Below are 11,837 nucleotides of genomic sequence, written 5' to 3'. Positions count from 1 at the left end.
AATGTCGGACAATCTGTTTAGAAACAACAGCAATACAAGATCAAGACACTAAAAATGTCCTTAAGATCAATTTTTGGCACTTCAAACACAATAATACACTTAGGGGTAAAAAAGAATTCACTAATTATCCCCAAAAGAAGCGAACCAACACACCATATATATAAAAAATATTATTTTATTGAATATCAAAAATATTCCAATTTTAATAAAAATTACAGACTACATAATACCTTACTCATAACATACCCCAACGGGGAAAAAATGCACAGACCATGAACACGGATAAATAATCCTTCTGTTAATAATCATAATATTCCTGTACAATTCATGGAATAAGGCAACAAGACCAATATTATTTCTTATTACCCTGAATTTTTATATTTAGAGTGAGACTTATGATTGTATACTATAAAACTTAGTGGCGTCTTATAACGGCAAGGTTAGATTGATTCCTATTTAGGATTATTATAATATTGGTCTTGTTGCCTTATTCCATGAATTGTACAGGAATATTATGATTATTAACAGAAGGATTATTTATCCGTGTTCATGGTCTGTGCATTTTTTCCCCGTTGGGGTATGTTATGAGTAAGGTATTATGTAGTCTGTAATTTTTATTAAAATTGGAATATTTTTGATATTCAATAAAATAATATTTTTTATATATATGGTGTGTTGGTTCGCTTCTTTTGGGGATAATTAGTGAATTCTTTTTTACCCCTAAGTGTATTATTGTGTTTGAAGTGCCAAAAATTGATCTTAAGGACATGTTTAGTGTCTTGATCTTGTATTGCTGTTGTTTCTAAACAGATTGTCCGACATTATGGATTTAAAAGCCAGGGAGAATGCCTGGCGTTCTAAGGCTACAGATATATTTTCTCGTAACGCCCCGGTGGTTTCGCAGGATACCTCTCATGAGATTAAAGATCTCATGCATAAATATAGACATGCTTTACAACGGAAGACTAAATTATGGTGGAATCGATCGTCATTAGAAAACTATTTTGAAAAAAAGATTATTCCTAGGGGCCTGCGGGTCCAACTATATCCGACGTATGATCTTGGAAATAATGATTTTATTACAAGATGGACAACAGCAGCATCTAAATGCTCTTTGGAATTCATACAAATTTTGATCGATAATAACACAATGTCGTTACTGGAGATTGATAATGAATTGGACAATTTATCTAGATTATTAATGAAGGATATGTCTAATGACCAGTTTACTAAGTGGTCGAAAGACCTTGATATGGATATCTCCAAATGGGAGGAGAAGGTTTGCCAAGAGAAACTCAAGAAGTACCAACGGGATGTAGATGATTATGATGCAAATAAAATATATAGATGGCAGTTTAATGGATTAAAAAATAATCGAAGAAAAAGAATGAGAACACAATCGAATGTTTCTAGCGTGTCTAATGTATCCGAAGCTGGTAGTAATGTCGCCACTAGTGATGTGGAAATTCACCGTGATTCACACACAAGGATTGGAGAGAAGAAGAGATTTCCGGACATGTTTCAAAAGGCGCAGAGAGGACGTGATTCAAGGGATCGTTATCAGGTAATTAATCTCTCTGATCATCTCTTAACTACTGATCAGCAATCGGTATTGGAACGTGGTTTATCGTTTTCTCCCTCTAATCGTTTAGACCCGTTCGAATCGGTGAAGGATGTCCATCTCTTCTCTAGAAAATTGATTTTAAAAAGATTACATGCAAATAAATCTAATCAGGAATCGGGATATACGGAGGCAGAAAAGGAGGCGATTGAGACATTAGTCTCATTACAAGAAGAGAATACTGCAGCTATTGAGGTGAATATGATTCCCAATCATTTGTTTACACAATGCAAAACATTTCCATCCTTGGGGCTTTGTCCGGCGGTAGAAGTGTTTACAAAACTTGTCTCTTCTGATATTGCAAAATTGGCTCAGAAACAGGGAGGTGTGTCCAATTTATCTAAACGAGAACAAGCGGCTTTAACAGATTTGAAATCTTGGGATGATGTAGTTTTTAAGCCGGCGGATAAAGGGGGAAATCTGGTTATTTGGCCAATAAATCTATATGAGAGACAGGCCAATAAACTTTTGAATGACACCAGTTGTTACCAGAGATTAACTTTCAACCCCCTATCCTCTTTCCAGAACCTTTTAATAGATATCTTGGATAAGGCTTTGGCACAGGGTATAATTGCCAAGAAGTTATTGGATCGGATTCGGAATAGTCATCCTAAGTTACCAACATTTTACCTAATACCGAAGATATATAAAAGTATTGTGGATCCCCCTGGCCGCCCGATAGTGGCAGGTAATGATGGACCATGTGAGCTTATTGGATTAATTGTGGATCATTTTTTGAAACCCTTGGTATGTGATCTACCATCGTATATTAAGGACACCACGTTGGCTTTACAAAGGTTGGACCAATTGTCATTAGATGAGGACATGGTCATTGTAACTGCTGACGTGGAGTCCCTGTACACTTCAATACGGCATCAGGATGGCTTGGCTGCGGTCAGGTTTTTTCTGGATTCCAGTCCGCTGGAAACATCATTGGTTGAGTTGATTATGACCTTGTTAGAATACATCCTCACGCACAATGTGTTTATTTTTAACAAGAGGATGTATTTGCAATTGCAAGGAGCAGCAATGGGGGCCTGTTGTGCCCCCTCTTATGCGAACTTATTTTTAGGGGCATGGGAACGGGAGATGTTTCAAGGTGATCTCATCCAGGAGTTGAACCATGTTCACAACTGGATGAGATACATCGATGATATTCTATTCATATGGGATGGCCCCGTACAAGAACTGCATCAACTCATGGAACATCTAAATAACAACAATAAAAACATTAAGCTGACTTTTCGTTTTGGTAGAGAAATCGATTTTTTGGATATTAAAGTGACAGTGGATTCTAAGGGCTTTTTGAATACGGATATTTTTCGTAAAAGCACCTCAACTAATTCTTTTTTGGTTGCAGATTCAGCACATCCAGGTTCCACTATTCGGGGCATTCCAATAGGTCAATTTTTACGTGCGAGAAGAATTTGTTCAAAGGAGGAGAGTTTTGAACGACAAGCTGTGGACCTAACAAGAAGATTCCTGGATAGGGGATATAGTAAAAAGATGATAAAGAGAGGCTATTTGAGAGCAACTAAAACTACAAGAAATAATCTTTTATATGGAACCTCTTCTAGAAATAAAGGAGAACAGAGCAATCAAATTCGGTTTATCAGCACTTTTAGCAACAAATGGGACGATCTAAGAGGTATTGTGCGAAATCATTGGGGTGTTTTAATGGTGGACCCTGTGTTACGCAAGATTCTTCCGGCTCAACCTTCCTTTGTAGCCAAGAGATCGGCAAATTTGAGAGACACTTTAGTCCACAGCCACTTCGAACTGAGAAAAGAAAAATCCAAGTCTGGGACGCCTGGCTTCTTTCCCTGCGGCTTGTGTAAGGGATGTCGGAATCATGTGAAATCGGTCTCTTTTTCTAATCATGATGGATCACGCACTTTCGATATAAGAAAACACCTGAGTTGTAATTCTCCTGGAGTCATCTATCATGCCAAATGCCCTTGTGGAAAAATCTACATAGGAATGACCACAAGGGAGCTCAAGGTAAGAACTAGGGAACATGTTAGAGACATTGAAAAAGCTAGAAACAATGAGGACTTTACCTCTCTTAAACCCCTTCAAAGACATTTTAAAATGTCACATGAATGCAATGCAAAAGGCCTGAAGATACAGGCCATAGATCAAGTAGTTTTGGGGGTCAGAGGGGGTGATCTTACTAAAACTCTATTGCAAATTGAAAGTAGATGGATCTACCGTCTGGGCAGTTTGAGCCCGGATGGACTTAATGAATCCTTTGGTTTCGGGGCATTTCTTTAAATTTAACATGTTCATTGAGTGTTCTTTTTCAATAAGCTTGGGGTACTTCCATTTGGTTAGCGTGTCTACTGAGAGGTTTTCCTTTTTAGGGGTGGGGTTCTTTTTATTTTATTTTATTTTATTATTAAAATTGTTCATTCTCATTGTTCCAGTGTATGGATATCGAGCCATTCTTTTGCTGCTCTCTGATGTGGTTGTTTGGAGTAGCTGTGTCTTCAGAAGTTCTTATCAAGAATGAATTAAAGATCAAGAATTTAATAATAAAGAATAAGTGTCTTAATATTGATAATAAAGCTATCGAGGTTATATGTATTATAGAATGATAGATGCATATTTGAATTAGTTGAATTATATGTATTATATTATGTATGGATTGTAATCTATGGACTTGTATTTTTAAAATATATGTTGTTTTGTTATCGGCCATATATTTATAGGCACTATTAAATTTATCACTTATTTTTATAAATTTTTTTAATAATATTTTTGATTGGAATTAATTAGTATGTATTAATAGGTATTTCACTAATAATAATAGAGTTATTTGTTACTTTTGGCACATGCACTTATTACTTTAAAGTAATTATTTATTATAAGCACTATTATTTGAATATATAAAAATGGAATTTTTATTATTGGTATGTGGTAATGTATATTGTTATAATAATTTATGTCCCCCCTTTTTTGGGTAGTCACTTTTAGAAGATAGTGCGCATGCATGGTCGGCACTCCGTGTACTTCTTGCAGCGCTGCCACAATGATCCACATGGATGCACGTGTGGGTCATTCAGCGCATGTTCAGGAAGTAGGTTTATCGTGCCGGAGTGAGTCGGACTGGTGCATGCGCCGTAATGTCTTCTGTGCACTTAGATTATTTTATCACGTCGGACACTACACTGCGCACTCCCGGAAGTATGGGGTCACATGATGAGGGATTCAGCTTATTGATTGGCCGTCTGTGGATATAAAGAGAAGCCCCTAATCTAGATTTGGTACGCTCCCGGAAGAAGCTAGAGGGCGAAACACGCGTCGGGGCGCGGGGATCTGTGCACAGGATTATTTACACCTGCATAATCCGGTCTAAGGTAATTATCAGTTTGATAGCTCTTCTACCTTGTCATTTTATGTGTCCTAAGTTTATTTTAGCCCATGTTGTATCGGTGCTTTTCACAGCGGGGTTAGATTAATCCTCCCCGATTTTGTCGATATGAAGGCTTTATATGGTGCTGGTATTATGTCGTATCTCTATAACCTCATAGGATTTCTTATTACCCTGAATTTTTATATTTAGAGTGAGACTTATGATTGTATACTATAAAACTTAGTGGCGTCTTATAACGGCAAGGTTAGATTGATTCCTATTTAGGATTATTATAATATTGGTCTTGTTGCCTTATTCCATGAATTGTACAGGAATATTATGATTATTAACAGAAGGATTATTTATCCGTGTTCATGGTCTGTGCATTTTTTCCCCGTTGGGGTATGTTATGAGTAAGGTATTATGTAGTCTGTAATTTTTATTAAAATTGGAATATTTTTGATATTCAATAAAATAATATTTTTTATATATATGGTGTGTTAGTACCCACACAAAGTATACTACCCCCAAAGTGACCACAACACAGTATAATAGCACCCACATATTCCACATATTCCCACAAACACAGTATGATGGCCCCAATACATCATGCATTGCAATATAATTTCCCCCACAGAGCCCTCAATACAGAATTATGGCCTTGTATACTGTATATTAGCCATCCATAGTGGCCCCCACAGCCCTTCACACAGTATGATGACCCCACACAACCCTCTACACTGTATAATGGCCCCCACACAACCCTCCACACTGTATAATGGCCCCCACGCAACCCTCCACACTGTATAATGGCCCCCACACAACCCTCCACACTGTATAATGGCCCTCACACAACCGTCCACACTGTATAATGGCCCTCACACAACCCTCCACACTGTATAATGGCCCTCACACAACCCTCCACACTGTATAATGGCCCTCACACAACCCTCCACACTGTATAATGGCCCTCACACAACCCTCCACACTGTATAATGGCCCTTACACAACCGTCCACACTGTATAATGGCCCTCACACAACCCTCCACACTGTATAATGGCCCTTACACAACCCTCCACACCGTATAATGGCCCTCACACAACCCTCCACACTGTATAATGGCCCTTACACAACCCTCCACACCGTATAATGGCCCACACACAACCCTCCACACTGTATAATGGCCCACACACGTATATATTGTACATTATATTATATAAGTAACAATTAGTAATGAAATGTTGCAGTTGTCATAATGGCCACTAGATGTCAGTATCTGATGCACAAGTTACAGATTTGTAAACCACAGTTGCTAGTTTTAAGATTGTAATATTCTGTGCCTTTATGATCTATGAATTGTGGTGCATTGGAAGAACATCAATGCAAAAAGAAAATGTAGAAATATTTTTAAGAAAACAACACTCTTTTTGCCGAAACCCGGGATCGAACCAGGGACCTTTAGATCTTCAGTCTAACGCTCTCCCAACTGAGCTATTTCGGCTGATAGCAAGTTGTACTTTTGGACACTGTAAACTGAGGTCTAGGAATGTTCCAATAAATGAAAATTATATATATTATTATTATTATTTATATATATATATTAGCAGTTCTAAAGGCTAATCATTTTTCTAGCGGTAATATGGGAAGTTACAGTAGCATATTGAATGTGATACAACAGTGGACAAGTCAGGGTATAAATATTCAAAGTTTGTTACAAGACTTTTATTGCATTTAGATCAGACAAAATACTACATTTTAGGGTATGTTCCCACTATCAGGAATGGCTCAGTACTTTGGGGTCCCCCTATATATGTTAACCAGCCTGAATAAAGCAGACTACTGGGACTGGTATTTCAGGCTGGTAAAGATCTAATATCCATGAACCTTATCAGCCTGATAATAACAGGCCGCAGCAGTCTGCTTACCTTAGTTGGTTAGCAAAAATAGTGGGATCCCCTCCAAAAAAAAAATGGCATGGGGTCCCCCTATTTTTGTTAACTAGCCAAGGAAAAAGCAGATAGCTGCAGCCTGGTATTCTCAGGATGGTGAGGCCCATGAATTTTGGTCCTCACAAATGGTGCATCCAAAGATGTGCCAGTTGTGTCACTTTACCTGCTCTTCCCACTTGTAGCAGTGGCCAGTGGGGTAATATTTGTGGGGTTGATGTCACCTTTGTATTGTCCAGTGACATCAAGCCCACGGCTTAGTAATGGAGAAGTGTCTATAAAAAACCTCTCCATTACCAATCCTTTAGTTACATGGCAAATAAACACACAGCCAAAATAAAGTAATTTAATTGAAAAAATGACAGACTCCTTTAATAATCTTAATTAAACCATACTTACTGCATCGCCTAATTCCACCAAAGCCCTCGATGTCCTGAAGGAGAAATAAAATAAAAAAGCAACAAAATACCATACCTCTCTGCCAAGAAGATATATAGCCTGTCCCTCGACAAGTCCAGCTCTGCTACATCTGGATGACTTTGGCTGAACGGTGGCATTTTGCATTTTGCCACCATCCAGCCTGACATCCAGACACAGAGGTGCTTGGAGATGACCACCAGAGATAACTCGGTCCCCAGCGATCACCTGCACTGCTGATCAGCTGACCATGAGTACTTGGCAAGTGACCGGAGATAACCCCATCCCCGGTGGTCACGTGCATGGCACTTCTCGTGGTCAACTCAGCTCATCGTGAGAACTGCAGTGGACGCGAACTTCTGGCTGTGGCACAAGGTAAGACATTATTTAAATTAGTTCCCGCACTTAATACACATGTGATTATAAAGATAATGTGGTTTTATCACATCTAATGATAGTCTATGGGTAATTTATGCTGCGGAAACTGAGCACCTCCGCAACATAAATAGACATGCTGTGGTTTGGAAAGACATGCTGTATGTCCATTTACACCGGGTATATGGCTGGCTTCTCTAAATGCATAGTGGAGATGGGATTTCTTGAAATCCCATCCACTATGCTGTAACATCTAGCCACTGCGGGTATGACGCTGTGGATGTGTAAGCAGGTTGTGGGATTCAGCAGGTTCTGCTGGTAACGGGAGTCTGTCTTCTGGCAGCAGTGATCGTGTGCAGTACCTTCCACTGGGCCCCTACTCCATATACTGATGTGGCTGGAGGAGCATGGGCCATGGCACTGTCTGAGCCCGATGTAGCCTGGCAGATATACCCTGGTGAATCGGTGCAGATGGCAGTCCTGCATCTGATCGCTCTCTGGCAGCAAGCATGCAGTACTCACTAGCCCGGAACGTTCAACACCTCTCTCTGTGGTGACCAAAGGGCACACTGCACGTTTCTCCTCACAGTCTCTGTCAGTGGTGGCGTTTTTTGGGCATGGCCTGTGCTGTGCAGATGCTCTGGAGGCTGCAGCACTTGCTGGTCCCTGCTGCGCGCTGTCTGCTCCAGCCAAGTCTCTCTCTAGGCCACCGGGTCTGTCTGCTGCAGTCTGTCGCAGCACTGGCGAGTCAGGTGCAGACTGCCTGCCCTGTTGCTTGCATGCTGATGGCGGGAGCCTCTCTGCAGCTTTGCTTGCATTCTACCTCAGCTTGCATGCTAGCTCAAAAAGTTCTTGCCCCTTTTCTCTTCACACTGTACACTGCGGATTTTAAGTGCAACTCATCTAGCTGCTACTTGCAGAAGTATTCTGATGACTCTGCAATATTAGGCCTCATCACAGGAGGAGATGAAAGAGAGTACAGAGATACTAACCAAGCTTTTGTGGAGTGGTGTCAGAGGAACCACCTTAGGATTAATTCCGGGAAGACCAAGGAATTGGTGGTGGACTTTCGCAAGGGAAAAAATCCACCAGTAGTGGTGAACATTCAGGGAAATGACATTGAGATAGTCGACACCTATAAGTACCTTGGTGTGATCCTCAATAATAAGCTTGACTGGGCCCATCACTTGGATACAGTGTACAGGAAGGGCCACAGTAGGCTTTATCTGCTCAGAAGGCTGAGAGCCTTCGGAGTTAGGGGGGCACTCCTTGCATCCTTCTTAAACTCTGTTGTGGCATCAGTCATCTTCTTGTGTGTGGCGTGCTGGGGTAGTGGCATATCAACCAGGGACAGGAATAGGCTGGACAAACTGATTAGAAGGGCCAGCTCTGTCCTGGGATGCCCCCTTGATCCAGTTCAGGAAGTAGGCGACAGGAGGATACTGGCCAAGGTGAGCTACATGGTGCAGAATGATTCCCATCCCATGCATGAGACCGTGACAAAGATGTGCAGTACTGTCAGTGACCGGCTACTTCATCCTAAATGTGAGAGGGATCGCTATCGAAAGTCCTTCCTTCCTGCTGCAGTTAGGCTGTATAACCAGCACTGTCCAAAATGGAGAACGACCCAAACAGTGAACTGATAGATCCAAAGTTGTGATAGCCCTGTTATATCCTTTTTTTTTTTTTTTTCGCATATGTACCTACCTACTGTCAATGTAATGCCTTTATGCATCTGTATCTGTACTTGTTCCTGCCTTGCTGCTGTAATGCTCTGAATTTCCCCATGGTGGGATGATTAAAGGATTATCTTATCTTATCTTAGCTTCTGGCCGGGTTCTCTGTCTAAACACTCCCCTCTTCCTGGGTCATGGGGCCTGTCCAGTCCCCTATTCCCTCCCCCAGGAAACAGGCCTTGCAGCCTCAGACCTCCAAACTTTTGAAGAAGGGAAAGGCACAGCACGCCGATGCAAATTTTAGGCAACGCCCCTGACTACACCCATTTCACAACTAGTCACACATGTCCACACCCCAACCACACCCATTTAGCACTGCTGATCACACTGACTGGTACTAAGGACACAGTGGCTGGAATTCTGGGCACAGTGGCTGGTACTATGGGCACACTGACTGGTACTGAGGAAAAGAAAGAAAGAACAGAGAGAGAGAAAGAAAGGAGAGAAAGAAGGAAAGAACAGAGAGAGAAAGAAAGAGGGGTAAGAAAGAAAGAGCAGAGAGAGAGAGAAAGATGGGGCAGAAAAAAAGAGAAAAAAGAAAGTGGGGAAAGAAAGAAATAAAGAACAGAGAGATAGAGAGAAAGAAAGATGGGAAAGAGAAAGAACAGAGAGAGAGAACGAGAAAGACAGAAAGAAAGAACAGAGAGAGAAAAAGAGCAGAGTGAGAGAGAAAGAAAGAAATAGAACAGAGAGAAAAAGAAAGAAAAAGAACAGAGAGAGAAAGGAAGAACAGATAGAATGAAGAAAGAAAGAGAGAAAGAAAAAAACAGAGAGAGAAAGATGGGACAGAAAAAAACAGAGAGAGAGAAAAGAAAGAGGGGAAAGAAATCATAGAGATAGAAAGAAAGAAAGAGGAGAAAGAAAGAAAGAACAGAGCAAAAGAAAGAGCAGAAAGAGAAAGAAAGAATAAAGAAACAGAGAGAGAAAGAGGGGGAAAAGAACAGAGAGAGAAAAAGAGGGGAAAGAAAAAAAGAACAGAGGGAGAGCGAAAGAAAGGGGGAAAGAAAGAACAGAGAAAGAAAGAAGGGAAAAAAATAAAGAACAGAAGAAAGAAAGAAAGAAAAAAAGAAAGAGAAAGGAAAGAACAGAGAGAGAGAGAAAGAGGGAAAAGAAAGAATAGAGAGAAAGAAAGAGAAGAAAAAAGAAAGAACAGAGATAGAGACAAAGAAAGATGGGAAAGAAAGAAAGAACTGAAAGAGAAAGAACAGAGAGAGAAAGAGATAGAAAGAGCAGAGAGAAATAAATGAAGAGAAAGAAGAAAGAAAGAGCAGAGAGAGAGAAACAAAGAAAGAGCAGAGAAAGAAAGAAAAGCAAGAAAGAAAGAAAGAAAGAAGGGAAAGAAAGAACAGAGAGAGAACGGAAGAGAGGAAAGAAAGAACAGAGAGAAATAAAAAGATTAGAGAGAGAAAGAGGGGAAAGAAAGAACAGAGAGAAAGAAAGAACAAAGAGAGAAAGAAAGAGGAAAGAAAGAAAAGAGAGAAAGAAAAAAAAGATTAGAGAGCGAAAGAAAGAACAGAGAGATTCTATATAGATACTATAGCAGCCCAACTCCCATTGTAGTGCAGTCCCGGTGCAGGACATATCATGATCCGCTCACATGGCCGGCATCCCCGATTTCAAGGTGATCCCGCTGTCCGCGCTGTCGGAGGAGGACACGGTGATGGATCTGAAGCATTCCCTGAAGTGCCTCCATGGTTCCGTCACAATCTCTTCCCGAAGTTACCTCATTTTTGATCAGCTTCTAGCACATCACTTCTGGTGGAACGTGACGTGCAAATTTTAAAGTGCTCTTCGGGGCTCCGCCGTGTACTCCTGTGTCCGCGGGAAAAGTAAGCTCCCAGCCGGGACAGTGGGGCAGACTCTAAAAATCACTCCAAATACCCCGTACACACGGCTCAGCTCCGTACACACAGGGTTCCATTTCGTACGGCCCGTACACATGCAGCTCCGTTCCGTGCACCCTGTACATACACAGCTCTGCTCCGTACACCCCGTACACACGTGGCTTCGCTCTGTACACCCCGTACACATGCGGCTCTGCTCCATACACCCTGTGCACACATGGCTCTGCTCCATACACACGCGGATCCACCCTGTACACCCCATACACACACCGCTCTGTTCCGCTCTGTACACTTCGTACACATCTCTGCTCTGTACAAACATAGCTCTGCTCCGTTCACCTTGTACACACATGGCTCCGCTCCGTACATCCCATACACATGAGGCTCCATTACATACACCTCGTACACATCTCTGCTCCGTACAGTTCGTACACACGTGACTCCACTCCGTACACCCCGTTCACGAGGCTCCACTCCATACACCTCGTACACACACGGCTCCGCTCCGTACACCTCGCACACATCTCCACTCTGTACACCTC

General features: G+C 41.3%; 1 non-coding gene across 1 annotated transcript; it reads right to left on the bottom strand.

Moving 5' to 3' along the window:
• Window positions 1-6,405: 6,405 nt before the first annotated feature.
• On the bottom strand, window positions 6,406-6,478 carry TRNAF-GAA (transfer RNA phenylalanine (anticodon GAA)). Its single transcript has one exon. It is a non-coding gene; the product is annotated as a tRNA-Phe (tRNA).
• Window positions 6,479-11,837: the final 5,359 nt, after the last annotated feature.

Source organism: Dendrobates tinctorius, unplaced genomic scaffold, assembly GCF_039654945.1.
Source record: "Dendrobates tinctorius isolate UK_male_01 unplaced genomic scaffold, ASM3965494v1 ptg000326l, whole genome shotgun sequence".
Classification (NCBI taxonomy): domain Eukaryota; kingdom Metazoa; phylum Chordata; class Amphibia; order Anura; family Dendrobatidae; genus Dendrobates; species Dendrobates tinctorius.
This window is presented reverse-complemented; position numbering and strand designations above follow the sequence as displayed.